This window comes from Hirundo rustica, chromosome 2 (genome assembly GCF_015227805.2).
Source record: "Hirundo rustica isolate bHirRus1 chromosome 2, bHirRus1.pri.v3, whole genome shotgun sequence".
Lineage (NCBI taxonomy): Eukaryota > Metazoa > Chordata > Aves > Passeriformes > Hirundinidae > Hirundo > Hirundo rustica.
The window spans coordinates 40,421,282-40,438,317 of NC_053451.1; the positions used below are offsets into that span (position 1 = coordinate 40,421,282).

General features: G+C 34.7%; 1 protein-coding gene across 4 annotated transcripts in view; it reads left to right on the plus strand.

The window, feature by feature from the left end:
* The window catches only part of CNTN5 (contactin 5), a 611,680-nt gene that overhangs the window by 359,673 nt on the left and 234,971 nt on the right, over window positions 1-17,036 (plus strand). The gene's annotated exons all lie outside the window — the stretch shown is intronic.

The following is a 17,036-nucleotide window of genomic DNA, read 5'->3' on the forward strand; positions in this document are numbered from 1 at the left end:
TTCAAAGAAATCATTTACTGAGCAATAACTACGTATGGTGAACAGTATGCCAATCCTTCCTTTAATAACAAGGAATTTCTGAAAGTGAAATTTTTTCAGTGAAATCTGATTATAAAATACATACTCATAATTATTTCAGAGCAGATTTGTATGAAAAAGAACTTGAGTTTTTAAAATCTGTTTTGAACACCATATACTAAAATAAGCATAATTTTAAAAAATAGAACTTTGAAGCATGAAAACATCACCTCTTTCTAATCATGAGCAGACACTATGAGTGATTGTTTAAAGCATACCAGAGTTCAAAAATATCTCAAACCCTTTTTTCTTTGACCCTTGTGCTTTAGGGCTGACCTGAACAGCCTGAGTTTTGTTTCTTTTGCTGGTCATGTCCTATATCTGCTGGAATTTCTCTGCTTTCACTTAATTAGGTTTAGCAGTAATTTGGGTAAATTTCTCTACCTACCAATAATGTTAGATATTAGATATGACATCAAATCCAACTTTCTCTATTCTACCTGCTGGAAAACCCTTGTAAGCCTAGTGCAGAAATATCAATCCATGAAGAAACTACAAATAAATGAAGTTTTTCCCACTTATATAAGTTTTATTTTACAGATTCTTAGTCAAAATGTACAGTTGAGGTTCTGAACACAGGCTAGTAACAGTAAAAAGACACTAATCTAGAGGAGTTATCAAAGAATAACACAACTTTCCTTGAAATAAATTATAATTTGTAAATCTGCCTGCATAAAAAAATCAGAATTTAACTTGAAAGAGAAACATAGCTCTGCAGTGTTGAATAGCCAGTCTTTTTGCATGCAATTTCATAGAATTATAGAACAGTTTGGGTTGCAAGGGACCTTAAAGATCATCTAATTCCAGCCCTTCTGCCTGGACACCTTCTGATAGACTGGTTTAATCAGAGCTCCATCCAATCCAACCTTGAACATTTCCAGGGGTGAGGCATCCACAACTCTTCTGGGTGACCTGTTCCAGTGTCTCACCACATTCATAGAGAAAAATTTATTCCTAATAGCTAATTTTCAGTTCAAAACTCTTCCTCCTTTTTCATTTTTATTCATTGCCAAATTTATAAAACCATTATTACATACAGAAGAATTGCAAATAAAATGCAGATGCTCAAAATATTTTCTTGATAGATTACTATCAGATTAATTTTTATTTTTAAAATAACCACTAATCAGTTTTAACTGTCAGTGAGGAAACTATCACCTGATGAACAGCTGTAATAATTTTAAACTTCCGTATCCGTTTACTTGCCTGCATAGCCAAAATATGCTTTTTGACAAAATCAATGCTCTGAAAATAGTTATGAAATATTTTATCAAAAGTTTCTACTCTGAAGTGCTGGTCTTTTGTCCAATTTACATGAGGAATATTCTTTCAAGGCTGATAAAAACTCTCTGTGAGGCTGCTGTGTGATGTTTCCAATACAGAAGGTTATACCTAGATGAAGAACCAATACATCTTTTTCTTCCTGCCCTACCATTTTGACATTAGTCCTGGCTTATGCTGATCAGCTGTCATCACATTCTGCTTCAGAGACGAATCTCCATTCAGCCCTTTCAAAACATGATTTTTCATTGCATTTTTTGAAATGTTGCAGAATATTCTTATATGAAGGAAATTTTTATAAAAGATAAAATAATTCTAACATGGAGACTGATCACCTGAATCATGACCTGAGAATCAAACATGACTAAACCAACCAATGGACAACGGCATTGTATTATGAGCTGGCACACAGAAGCAGGGGTATATATTGCCTCCTTCACACCTTCTTTTAGCAAGAAATACAAGACAGAAATTCACATTTCAGTGTGACCAGAAGAGCTGGTTGAGATGAACAAGTGTTCAGACTGTTCACTGTATTTGGATTTGCCTCAGTCTGTACTGTGATAGTGTATGAACATGAGAGCTGTTACTCATGACAGCATTATTCTCCTTTCTCAGAGAGGTTAGACTGTCCCCCACAGTACTGGGCAACCAACTCCAGATGAGCTTCGGCCACACAAATTTCCCCCCTTACAGCAGCAAACAGCCGCAGCTCTGTAGTCCTCCCTTGTCAATAATAGTCCTATAACAGGGAAAAAAAAAAATCACAAAATGAAATGATTGAAAGTCACAAAGCTAGAAGAAATATATTTTCCCTGAGTGTAAATAAATGTTATTGAGTGAAATGGATTATTCTCTCTATACACCCGTAAAAGGTTCATCCCATCATACATTTTTTCTATTTAATGCAGTTCCTTATGATTTGCATTTATAAAATAATATGTCACTTGCTTAGGATATCCTTTTCTATTAAACCTAATTTTAAATATGAGTGTGTCTTTAAAATGAAGCATATTACAAAATTTTATTCTGAATCAAATGTGATGTGCCAAGCATAAGATTAGAGTTAGTGGTAGAAATTAGTTATAATGCTAATTCAGCTGATGTTAGAAGGACCATTTCAGTGTAGGAGGATCTCGAGAGAGGGCAGAAATGTCCATGTGGCTGGATCTGTGAAACAGATACAAGGATGCTGTGAGATTGTAAAGCAGTAAACTGACTGAAGACTGGTGTCCTTTTGAATAACAGAAGGTAGAGTTCACCCAAAGAGCTGCATCAAATATCATTCAGGGACAACCAGGCTTTGTTTCACTGACTTAAAAAAGGATTTGTATTTGCATCTGCAAACACTATTACTTAGTCTTCTAATTACAAAGCCTATTTTCAGTTTACACAATGGGATTACTGCCTGCCAGGGAAAGGTCAATTTCTGTCCTTTGGATGAGTAATTGGAACCTATTTGAAAAAGTTGGATGTATTTCATTGTTTCAATAGTGTCATGATATCTAATATTTTATCAAGCAAATGATAAATTAAAACTTCCAAACTGTTATGCATCCAGCAAAAGAAATGCAATTTTTGTTAATTCTGTGTGTGACATTAAGCTCCCATAATTATACTAGGGAAACATTGCTATGCAATGGATCTCTAACAAAGTTTTCTGAGTAGTTTGTCTACTTATGACAGTTAAAATAGTCTGCAATGACTTCAGTACTATTTGCTTGACTTTATATTGCAGAGATTAATGAGTAATAAGATGTCTCTGGTTCTGATTTTGGAAGCTAAGAGAAGTAAATTGCTTCCTTTATTTTTTTCCTGGAACTGTAAAAAAATTTGTGCTCAAAAATACACATAACTTATCTTTGTTTTAGAGGATGTTTTTCTGTTTGTTTTGAAGTTAGTTGATTAAAAAACATTAGAGACAAGTGCATCTATGATGTGAAAATTACATTGTAGAGGCATGTGGAATAATAAGTGGTGTTTAATTGTTAAATAAACATTATCTGAAACATTGAGCAAAATACTGTTTTATAGAGTGGGCTGGAGAAGAAAAAGTACAAAAAACTTCATAAACTGCAGATTTTTGTAGTTATTAGAGGGTGCTTTAGTAGTTCTACGTGGTTAGTAGTTAGGTGCTATAATGTACATGCTCTTACACTATCATTATCTCACAAAACCATATATTTATTTCACTTATTTATGTGTATAAGATGAAAAATTAGGAAGATATAGTCAGTAGTGTTCTTTATGTCAGATAAAGAATTTGCTTATTTGCATTATTTTTTCGTTTGTATTGCAAAAATAAAATCCCACTAGTACCTAACTACAGTTTTCAAAATCTTCCTTTGAAGACAGAATGTTTTAAATTTCTTCAGCCTATCTTTATGGGTGTGAAAACTTTCTAGTCCTTGGTGGCTGGAGATTCCTCTTTGCCGTGCAGAGAATCTTATGAGCCCACGAGAGTCAGAAACACACTGGCCTGAATCAGACTCCTGCAGAGCAGGGCCATAACCCAGCACCCTCTTGCATGACCTACAGGCAGAAAAAAGTTTCTACATTTGGAAAGCTCTGAAGAGGTTTAGATATCCATAGCACATACACATCACTCCCGCAAGGTGGAAGCTCTTCTCCAAAAAGAAGGTAAACTTAGGGTAAACAGTCAACTGGTACTCACTGGTTGTGGATTTAATATTCTCTACCACCCTATATGGAATCCTATACCATGGATTTTTGTGTTAATATGCACAGTAGTTGTTTAAGATATGATTATTTTGATCTTTTCATCAAGTATGTGTCTGAGTGTAGTAAATGTTTTCATAGGTCCTCATTTGGGAAAGAATAGATTCAAGCATTTCTTAGACATTTTATTACTAAGATGAGGTATCTGACTCTGTGAAAAGCAGTCTAAGATGAAAACCAAGCTGTAAGTCCGCCATGGTAATATTCAGAAACTTACTGTTTAAAATGTATATTGAGTATTTATTGATTAGATTCAGTTTATGTTTTCCCCGAGTTTGAACTTCAATCTTCCAGTCACAGAGGGGCTTCCTAAACACCAGAATAGATTATAAGTGGACGCTCAGGAGTCTAGATATTCCCATTAGTTCTTCCACCTATGTAAATAACAAAACACTAATTGTAACAAGGCCTTTAACCTATGATTTTTACAGCACAAGGGAATGCTCTCTATGTTGAATTCTAGAATCTGTCTTTCTTTTATGCTTAGTAAAGATTGATCTGAAAATTAAAAATAAGAGGGACATGAACATGTGTCTCTCATACATTATGTGAATGACAGATACAGCTAAGCTTCTGGGTATTCTAGGATGATTTTCACTCTGATTATATTAGTATTTAAGAAGTTATTTCAGAAAAAGTCTTCCCAATTGATATGTCATTGCAATTTTTTTTTCACTTTGATAAAAGGGTGCTTTCTAATAAAGTAATACTTTAAAGAAAATTATTTAAAAGCTCCATACAAAACAGGTGAACTGTCAGTGGAAAGCTGAGCAGTATGATACAGAAGGACACTTTTTTTCTTCTGGATGGAAACTGTTATATCGTTAGGAACATTTTCTACAGAAAAATTGACCTTAGGTTTTTATGAACAGCTCCTTACGTGATGACAGCCCTGCCTGCTGCAATTCATATCAAGAAAGGGAGAGTTCTCAGATTTATTTACTTCCAACTATTTTTTTCATTTTATCTTTTCAAACTTAGACCTTTATTGCCACAGCAAGTTCATAAAGCAAGTTCATCCAAAACCTGGCATGCAGGAACAGTCCTGAGGAAATGAAAAAAAACACATGTCCTGTGATTTATTTGGTTGTTATTCACCATGAGCATTGGTATTATTGGCAAACACACAATTTACTAAAACATGAGAAATCTGGATTGTTACAGATAGAATTGAAGACCTACAGCCTAACTGTAGAAGACAATCTCTGATTGCATTTGAACAGGGTAAACAAACAAACAAAACAAACAAAAATATTTCTACTACCCTTTCTACCCTTTTATCAGCAAGTATTTCATTTAGCCCATGCATGCTTGAAGAGATATCAGGAGGTGGTTTCAGAGCAATTAATGATGCCTGCATATGTCCTAAAAATCATAAATTCTCTCCATGTCATCCTGGACCTCAGTTTTTGTCTGAAATCACTGTGTTCTCTAGAACCCATTGATGAATATACCAAAATCTCAAGCAAAATTAACACTGATGCTTGGTTCTTCTGGAAGTCTGAGTTAGTCAATAGTGTCATGCATGATTCTTCTTTGAGATCTGCCCATCTAATTGGAAATCTTTGCATCTTTGACCATCTTCTCTTTCTAGAATCACAGAATGATTGTTGTTGAGAACTTTTAAGGATCATCTATTTCCAATACTTCTGCCTCAGGGTTTTGCTAGTAGTGATTTGGTGTGGAGAAAGGAGATAGCAAAGTAGTAGTAAGAACAGAGGGGGGGGTTGTAAGCACTACATCAGTAAAGATCACTGTTGGGCATTTGTGCTCTCAATCAACTCAGTAGCCATATGGTGGATATAAGCTCAGCTACCTCAGCATCACTGTAAAAATAACCTGGTGCAGAAATCATTGCAAAGAGATTTTTCAAAGAAAAAGTGGTGGGAAATCTTACTACAAATATAGCAGTGTATGTAAGCAAGAGACCTTTCCTTTCTTCTGCAATTTCTATACAGAAAAATTGGTGTTGTCTTCCAAAAAGACAGAGATTTCTGTTTTGGGACCTTTGAACATTTACACAGCTCATAGGTAAATTTCAGAATTGTCACCATCACCCTGTGTATTCAGATTTCAAAATTTTGCAAACTCCCTTAGAAAAAAGTCTTCACTCAAAAGGTCAAGCAATTCTTTAAATTACTAACCACAAGAGAGCTGGTGTTATTTTTTTAGTCTGAACCATGTATTTTTAGAGGTTAAAGTAATAGCAAAAGCTGATATTTATTTTTTGCTGTGTTAGTGAGTGCTCATCAATAACCTAATGGTCATATCTGATTCTACAAAAAAAGCAGGTGTTTTGGCCAAGTACAATAGATACTGTATATCTGCTGATGTATAATTTTGATACTTTTTAGAATTATTTAACTCACCTCTATTCATGGTGTGGGTACAATGTGGGTATAATTCTTTATTAACTTTAGGATACTACGCTGGTAGCTATATTTTTCAGGTTTCTGTTGTTGCCAGTTATAGAAAAGTTACAAATGTAACCAGACAGATTTTAATCTTTATTGCATCTATCATCAATATACCGTGATTCTCTTAACTTCTCTGCTTTCCTTTATGAGATTTTCTGATTCTCTTCATTCCTTCAATATTTCCTTTTGCTCTACTCTGTTGACAGGAATAAAGTGATTGTGAATTGCAGGAGGGGAGAGACACAACTGAGCCACTTTCATTTTCTTCTTAAGTCTATGTATCTTCCATAACCTAAACTTTGACAGTTTCTCTCCTGTACTTATTTATTCTCTTTCTTTTCTTGGTTCCAATGCTGTTTGGTGTCAGTCATCTGTGGGAAATGGGAGAGGATAAAAAAATACAAAAGTAATACCGGAGTTTAAAATCCTGCAGAGATTTTCCTTTGTATATGGTTCCACTGGCTAATAATGAGCATAAACTTAAGAAACTCTCCCATTTTAAAAAGTTGTATTTTCAAGTCTCTGAGCTTAGGCAGAGTGAAGAAGAATTTTCAGTTTCTGAGGGCCTTCTCTCTTTGAAGAAATAATGGAGATTGAAGCAGTTGGATAAAGGCAAATCTCATTAAACAGCACAAGAAATGAACGAACCTCTTTGATTCTGCTGCCCACAGGATCAGACCACAAAGTTTATTCTCACTTTCTGCATCCCATAAGTTCCCTGGCTGAAGACAAAGAAAGGAGAACGAAGAAATCCAGGATCAGTTGCTCCCAAAAGACATTTGAATGAAACAGCACTTCCCTGCTGCCACCTACCAAAGCTTTCAGAAATTCAATTTACATTCTATGTTGACAGCTGAAAAACACAGGCATAGAAATATCTGACCCACACAGATCCCATACAGCAGCAAGAATAAAAGCTTTTGCTTTCTTTCAGAGAGCCTCTCAAAGGTGTTAAATTGGAAGAAAGGAAGCAAAATGTTCAGGCTCAGGAAAAATGAGAGAGCCAGTTCCATGCTCTAAAATTTCTCTGCTTAAGTTCCCTCCCTCTAGAGATGATTACAGGAATATAAACAAATTAATAATAAAATATCAATTTTTTTTTTTGTTCATCCTCATGGAAGACCTTAGAGAGATGATCCTTAGGACCTAGTTCTACCCATTTTTACAAAAAGGATGTAAAATTAATTTAAAAGACAGAACAAAAATTATTTTTATCCTTCCAGATGTGTCTTTATGGTGTTTTCGTATAGCACAGGAGGGCCAGCAGCACAAATAGAGTTTAAGAATCAGATATTGAAACAGTAACTGTGAAAAATGTAAACTTTTTTCAGACAAGAATAAAAAATTAAATGTATGTCTAGGAACTGTCTGTATGTCTGATGCAAGCCAACTTAGTAATTTAAAGCATTGCTTGACCTTTGAGTGAAGACTTTTTTCTAAGGAAGTTTGCAAAATTTTGAAGTCTGAATACACAGGGTGATGGTGACAATTCTGAAATTTACCCATGAACTGTGTAAATGTTCAAAGGTCCCAAAACAGATATCTGTCTGCTTAGCAGACAACACAAATTCTAAATTACACACATGTAAGAAGCACTAACTAGAAATATAGTTTTTTTCTTGCTAAAATTAGGAGATCAAAGTGTCAGAATTATGCCCTAGGTGACGTGTGTGCACACTCTGGTGGAGGTTCTATCATTGCAGATCTGTGGACTCCAGTCTGAAAACAAATAAAAAAGAGTTACATGAAGTTGACTTTCTTGAATAATTAGGTCCACAAATTCAACTTGCTTTGGAGATAAATAGAGATTGGCACTAAGCGAAGAAAGATTTTATTATGTTATTGCACAGTTGAATTTCCCCTATGTTTCAGTAGAAGTTATTGTAACTTTCTCCCCTCAAGCTACTTTACATCAAAACTAGGTAGAAATACTTTGGCTCTAGAAATCCTGTGCCTGGAAATATGTCCCAAAATATGATCTCCCTACTTGTGACTGATAGGTCTTGCCTGACTCTGTGCTACACTAGGTGAAACCTCCCAGAATAACAGTTCTCTAGACTTCATTATTTCAAAGTAAGAGAAATTTCAGGTAAGCAGAAATTTTTCTCTGTGATGATTGACATTCATTGTCATTTAGGTATGTAAAACCATAGATGGGAACATAAAACTCTCAGAATGCAAATTCCCTTGAAATGACAAGGATTACTGATTCACTATCTTTTCTTTATGGAGAGGCTTTTGAAATGAAAGCTATAACCTCAGGCTTCAAAACAGACACAGCAGAGTTCCATATACCAAATAGATGATTTAGAATAAATCTTTCTGTTCAGTGTTATTCATACTTAAAAATTTACTTATATGACAGCAGTAAATAAAGTTGTAGTGGAAAGAACTATTATAAATTCTCCTGGAAAGATATCTACATTTTAGTCAATCTTGATTTATTTCAAAATCTTCTTTATTTGAAAATTCCAGCTATATTTCATGTCTATATATTTGAAACTATTTTTGAAATGGAAATCAGATATAAATCCAAAACAATTCAAGAAATGATAAGTTTTTTCTTACTGTTGACCATGTGTACTCCTGTTAAGTCCTTGACAAAATAATGCTACTTTGAAATGTAATTCTGATTGCTTTCAAAAAGTCCTCTGTGGTGACTTCTAAAATCAACTGTGCTTATTTTTTTCTACTGTATTTTGAATTGTCATTGCTTTTTTACTTGATGTAGATGTAGGGGCCAAATATGTCTGGCTGATTCAGTGCTGGCCCAACTGCAGTAAAATCTGCTACTGTGCCAATGTTTACCAATGATTTGTTATTCACACAGCTTTTTCTAATGCGTTTATAGGTTTTGTTAAAATTCTGCATGAAAATTTATAATACTGTTGTTTGATGGGTTAATTTTATTTTTAGACCTTTTACTGCATAAGAAAAAAACTGTTTTTGTTCCAATTTCATAAATATCTTATCATGCATTTCTTATTTTTAATTCCAAATGGTGATTCCTCAGGATGACTTTATCGAAACACGAGGCAAAGGACTCATGATAATTTCCTTGGAGCTGTAACAAGTCATTGACTAGTCTACAAAGAAGTGTGTGGCTGCCCACTGCTGGATGGAATGATGTTACAGGGCATTTCCTTGGGCTGCATTATGATGTTATCATATCATTATGATGTGACTCCTTATTCGAGAATGCAGACTTCCATTCTCCTTCAAACATCCTTTAGAATAAAATTTTTAAGTTTCTCTGTAATGCTGAGATCTTTTACTTGTAGGGATATTATGTAAAGCAGTTATAATCTGTCAAGTTTTTACATGTAACACGTATTTTCCCTCCTGTCTGTTAACCATTATTCTTAGTCACTAGAAATTTATATAATACCTTGCCCAGTTTGCTCAAATATGTTAAGCTTTTTATAATATGCATATATAGGAACAATATTTACAAATTACTGTAAATATATATGGCACCTATATGTCATTGATGTTTTTAACACCTATAAAATGGATCCTTCAATTTCTAAAAGTCATTTAAAAGGAAACTTTATTAAAAATAGCCCCACATCCATAAAACCTGTTGCTGAACTTGAAAATTAAAGTCTTAATTTCTTAAGTTTAGGAAACCACCAGCTAGCTAATTATTAAACTGCATTTATAACTTTCTCTGTGTGACAAAGCAGTTGCATTAGGAAATTATATTAGTGCTCCTATTACTATTTTGAAATAATTCACTCTTTGTTGTGAGATCATCTGTACAGCCTCTCTTTTTCTTCATTGTAGAGGACTGTGTGAACAGCTCAAGTCTGAGTCCTTCAAGGAACTGCTACTGTGTCTCAGTGGCTGCATGCTTTTGATGGTTTTCCTTTGATTTTGCAAACACTTCACTGAGGGTGCCAGGAGCAGGCTTGCAGTAGGAAATGCACACAAGCAGGCACCAGATCCTGTGGTTAAAACCAGCCAGTATGAATAAAGAAGAGAAGAATTAAGAATCAGATGAAGAGACTGTGGGATGTTCATAGTGTGTAGATGTGCCTGTGCTACGGATTTACCCTGTGAGAATACAAATCCCTGTGCAGTGCACTCTATTTATTTCACGGCAAATCGTGGAACAGTTTTTGATGTTTTGAAGGGTTTGTGTCTTTCATCTCTGTTGGTACATCTCAAACAAGAAGACGAGGCAAGTCTTGTTATGTGCATTTGCATGGCACTGCTGTTTCCATGCAGGAGGACAGTGGAACAATGTCCATCGTAACAGGGTGGGAATTTTTAATTTTTTTAATTTTCTTTATTATTTTTAAAAACAGTTTAAAAACAGTAGACATAAAATAGTACCTCCTTAACAAGACAGGTGCCACTTTAAATATTAAAAAATACTTAAGAAACATTTTTCAGGAGTATTTGTCCAGAGCTCAAGTATGAATTTCACTCTATGTGTGTAAGAGTTGTTTAACTGCTAGCAAGTGCTGTTTACACTGACAGTACATCCAGTGATTAATTCACAGGATTCCTAAGGGTAGACTGAGCCACAAAAAGGTCTCAAAGATGCAAGCCAGGGTAGAGAGTGCACTGTAAAATATTTAGCAAACATTAAAGCAAACCACAAAGAACTACTGGAGGAGCCAAGAGTAGGGAAGAATATATTATTTGCCTCAAAAAAAAAAAAAAAAAAAAAAAAAAAAAAAAAAAAAAAAAAAAAAAAAAAGCTTTTAACCTGTAGATAAATGTTTTAAAAGGGATGAAAGACTGTTTCCAATGAACACAGAAGCACATCAGATTGGGATAATATGTAAGGACATGTATCAGATGAAAGAGGAAAAACTTCCATTGCATTGTTTCCTTTATTAATTGATTGATTACTTAATTGATTATAAGGATTTTGACTGCTTGATGATGGTATTCATAAATCAGTCAAGTTATTTTATATTTTAAATTTACATTTTATACTAAAATAGTCAGTTACAATAAAATAGTCAGTTACAAATGTCTTCTTTGCTGTGGATTCAACCCTAACATTGATATGCATATCATTGCAGGAAGGAAGACACATAAATAAGGATTTCTCTCCATCTAAATTACTTTAATTGATTTGTGCTGAAATAGTTGACCTTTATTACTAGGTTCTCCCTTCACATTCAGAATTGACAGCTCACTCTGATGATCATCAGCCACTGGGAAAATAAGTTAAGATTTCAATTAAAAGCATGCAGTGTAGGCTAATCTATGGTTCTCACATTAGTAATGCTCTTTACTTCCCTGCTAGAGAATATGTATCATGTTTGTGCTGAAAAATATTATATGGAAAGCACCTGAAGAAGTACTACAGTGAAGTATATCTAAAAATTGACAAACCAAACCGACATAGAGGTCTTAGAGACATGCTAGTCAATAGCACCCCTCTTTCTAGTCAAAGATCACAAGGTACTTAGAAAAAGCTAATTCTTACATTCCATTTCTTGGGTGGCGGGAGAGTAATTATGCCCTCAGCTATCTACACTGTTTGCTTTAAGTCTTATTTTTCAGAAAAAGCTGGCCTAAAACTCCTTTTAATTGGACAAACAGGCAAGAACAATCCACATGTTGTTCAAGTGTCAGAGACACCTCTGGTCTTTAAGAGTGCAAAAACCAGAAGCAGTAAATGTTGAACTAAATGGAATATGCTCATTAATAAGTCTGTATTGTTTGGAGTTAATTTTTTCTTCAACATAATCATTAGAAGAGTATTCAAAATGTTTTATATTTTTTACTTCCAAAAACCCCTTTTCATTACATGACCTCAGTGAATTTCAAAAAAGGGTGCAAAGCACTCACGGAACATAACATCTGTGTTTGAAGCCTATGCTATGACAGAAACACACCCTAGCTCATTTCGTTCTGTATATTACATTAGCATGCTTTAAAAGAGACAACATTAAGTGTTTCAATAGAAAAAAATATGACAATAAACTCAAAGTACTTTTCTCTGTTTGAAACCACTTTACTTTGAACAAATGTTGTTCCATAATTGGAATATATTATTACTTTTGTTATTTGTATTACTGCAGTTGGAAGCATTCTCTAGTAGAAGGTGCTCTGCATAAAAGTACATTTTGGTTGCGCTGGTGTATGTCATATGTTGGATGCAAAGTGGAAATAATTGGGCATATATTGAGTAATCTATTTGCTGAATTATGAGTATGAAGTGGAAGTAAGATGAAAAATAGATTGTTTTTTGAGTAAGAAAGGGAGCAATGACTAACTACAAAAACATCTTTATATTATTCGAAATAATTCCTCATAAAAATTCATGACATTAAATTAGCTCTAAGGGGATAATATTCTAAAGATGTTGATTCAATTGCTAATAGCCACTGGAAGTATTCTTTACTATCTCTCAGTCAATGTTTTAAGTCTTCAAATCACCTCCTCTTTGTTATTTTAAAGGAAAATAAAATAGATCCCTAATTATTTTTCCCTTGTCTGTCTATAATATTCTATGTTCTTAAATTTGTTGCCTTGTATGACCAGACTTCTAAGAAAAAGACAAATTCTATTAAGTGAGAGGTTACTGCAGATTTCAATTAAATTATCATGTCTTCCTTGAACAGCGGACTACTGAAAAGCTCAACAGAACAGTTTTTGGATTGAGGTTTACTAATTTTTACCAAAGACCTGGAATTTCCACACCCCCCCCACCCCCCAAAGAAAGACCACCTTGCATACATAACATTTCTCGCTTTCTCTTGGTATCATATCTGTGGTGAAAAGGGCTGATGAAGATCACCAACATATTTCCCTTGAGAACTTCCATCTTCTAAGTCACCCCCCACTGCTTCTTTGGAAAACAACTCAAATTTCTTGATTTTTCACTCCTTTGCAGAAGAACCAAATATTTTGAACAGAAAAGATACAAATGAAGCTTTATTGATTTATGATGAGAGAATTAGAGAAAAGTAGGCTCTGGGTGGACCTTACAATTCTCTACAACGCCTGAAAGGAGGTTGAAGCCAAGTCAGGGTTGCCGCTTCTCCCAGGCAACTAGTGACAGGACAAGAGGGCATAACCACAAGCTGCACCAGAGAATGTTCAGATTGGACATAACGAAGAATGTCTTTACTGGAACGGTAGTAAAGAGCTGGCATGGGTGGTGGTGGTGGAATCACTGTCCCTAAAGGTGTTCAAGAAATGACTAGATACAGGGCTTAGTCGATGGTCTACTTGTTCTGTGATAAGTCAGATGTTGGACTCAGTGATCTTGGAGGTCTTTTCCAACATTTCTGAGTCCATAATTCTATGACTAAGACAATGGAGATCTGAAAAATTGAAATGTTGACATGTTAGCTATTCATCTTACTTTCCTTAACATCCTCGCAAAAAGTAGCCATTTCTTGAGACTGTCTATCATATCACATGCCATTTTCCTCTTCCTTTCTACTGCCTGTAAAATGCACCCAGCCTCACTACCTTTCGTGCAGATATACAGAATCCAAATATTTAAAATTAGGTCCTCAGTGAAGGTTTCCATCTCATGGTTTGTTTGATTTTGAAGATTTTGACAATACAATGTCAATAGACAGTGCAATGATATTGCATTGTCTATTGCTTTGAGTGATAAGTAGGATACAATAGCAACTTTAGAATAAAATCTCTCTCAGACAAACTAAACCACCACAGTGGGAAATGCACAGAGGAAGATCAGATGCCCTAACCTGTTTGTGAGAAGTCTACTGGCTTCCATTAAGTTCTGGGTGTTGTTTGGTGTGTGTTTGGTTTGTTGGCTTTTGGTTGAAGTTTTTTGTATATGTTTTTGGTTTTGTTTTGGTGTTTTGTTGGGTCTGTTTTAGGTTCTTTTTTGTTACAGTTAATACAATTTCATCAGAAAAACATTATTTATTCACATTTTGCTGTGTTTTGATAGTGATCCTAGTTCTCCTAGAAGATGACCTGGACAGACACCGTATCAACACAGCTTCCTGCTATTCTTACATCTCTCTCCCAGGTTATTGACAAGCTACATGTCATTGAGATGTCTAAGAGGAAATCAATGTGCCTGCACAGTCCAGGGCAGAAAGTATATTTCTGTTCAAAAACTTGAGGAGCATCACTGATACAATCCAGTTTACAGAATGAATGCATATATTTCCATAAGGTTAAAAGACTGAAAACTTCCACTGAAACAATGTAATTAAAAGTTACAATGAAAAAAATGGGTTATCATTCTTAGTGACATTTGATTAAACATGCTAGCATGCAAAAATACACAAATGAAGGTCACATTTGCAAGTATTATAAGACAGTCTACATTTTAATTAGATAGTTGAGAAATGTCAATGAGTTAGTAACTGACCAGGAGTCACTTATAGAAAAAAAATAATAATAAAGGAAAGCAAAACATCGCACCAAAAGTCAGAATTCTTTATTCTCTGCAAAGTTCAAACAGTATAAAGACAGTTTTCAAGGCATTTTTGGGGCTGATTCAGTGAATTTGCCTAATCACTTTTCACTGTGTAAAGAAAGAATACATTTTGGTCAAATTACTGTGTACCATTGTTTGAGCTTTATTGAGCTATGCTGTGTCTTTTAAAACAAACCATAAAATATAATGATAGTATTTGGGGTTTATTCTTGTACCCATGGACTGTAGCCAAGGAACTTGTGCCAAATCACTGTTTTTGTTGTGACTAGTTTCTAGCTGCTTGATATCCTTACCATCTGGACCTACACCTTCCTTACCTGTGCCTTTTTGCTGCTGAAGGAACCTTTGGATGTTCCATCCAAATACTTATTTCTCAGAATGAGGCTAGGGAAAGCATAATTTCATTGTGAAGCCCAAGTACAGCAACATTTTGAGAACTACCCACAGTAGTTTTGATGAAATTTCTCAAGGATTTTTAGGGTAGACTGGTAAAGTAAAAAAGCACATTAGAGAGTAATATCTATTCTCCAGTAGTTTAACTATGTACTTAAGTAATGGAATATATAAATTTATTCTCCCAAATCGCAGAAGTCTAATCCAAACCAAATTAAAGGAATAATTTTACTGTAAATAGTACTCCAATAAAAATATATTCTAATTAAGGCACTGTAACTAGGCAGTTCAGAAGTCTAAATCTCTGAAGGTGAATGCTTGAATTAGGAAGTAGGTTTTCTTTTCAGATAAGTGTGTTTTCTGCTGTAGTTGTCAGTAACAATCACAGGCTACAGACTTTCAGTAAACAAAAAAAGAAATATTTCCTTATGTATAATTTATTAACCATTTCCAGTTATGTTTTACAAGGGAAACTTTACTTAGATACAGCATCCCCGTGAGCATGACAGAGAAACTGGAGTCAGGGAGAAATTTCACACTGATTGCTAATCCCAGCCAAACAAAGCAGTTACACCATAGGTCAGGAAAAAAAAAAATTACATAACACTATGATGACTGCAGGACCTTTTCACCATGTCAAGTGACTTTTGTTCCCTCTCCTCGTTCATCTCACAGTACTTTGTGTTCACACTATCTGAGATCTTGTTGATTCTTTCATTCTTTCAAACCCTGGAACTACCACTGCAGAAGTAGTGTTCCCCAAGCCGCTAGATAACAAAGAATTATAATTTTTTTTTCTTTTTAAGTGGGAGAAGAATTGCAGTCTTCTTAACTTGATGAGACAGCATAGAACAGCTTCATTTTACAAAATTTCCTACACAAAATATTTCAGCAAAAAAAAGTTGTCAGAACTATTTCAGTGTTGTTAAATCCTATTTACTAGAGTAGCTCATTGTGTTACATATACAAACAGGAGAGTCATAGCCTAAAAATGACAAATGTTACATGTTATGCCAGTGTGAAAAGGATGTCCGGTTTTTAAATATTTATTTCCAGCAGAGATGACAGAACAGTGATCTTTCTTTCTTCCAGTCACTTCCAATTGTCCTCCGAACATGTGTTCCCTCATAAGCACTGGATATGTAGTCTGGATCCCTTTGCTCATCTTTATGAATATATTTTTGAATGTTCGTCTCACCTCCTTAATTCTGTTGCATTTTCAGGACAACTGATTTCAATACTTATGCTTGCTTTGTTCTTGAGTTATAGTTTTTTAATCTATTTTTTTTTTTCCTTTATATTTAGCATTATACAGGGTCTGGAAACTTGAGCATTATTCTTTATCTGTAAACACTGACATTTTAAATAGTCAGAAAAGGCAAAAAAGGGAACTTGAAGAGACAGCAGAGGAAGTGATTTTAGCATATGTATGTTTTTGGGAAAGGCAGTTGTGCATACAGGTACCCCTGACCCATTTAGCTGGCCTGCTTGATTTGCAAGGTAGTGTTGAATTGAGAGGCATATTTAGCTTCAGTCAGTGTTTATGCATTGCACATGCAAAGTGAAGGAAGGCTGCGACGGAAAGATGATGGCCTGGCAGGCACTTCTCAACTGTGAGGTAGAAATACAGGGTCATAAAAATAGAATTAAAATCATTAAAAACTCATGTTTCCATAAGTAAGAAATTTAATAGCTACCTGATTTTTATATTGTGATGAAACTGCAGAGAA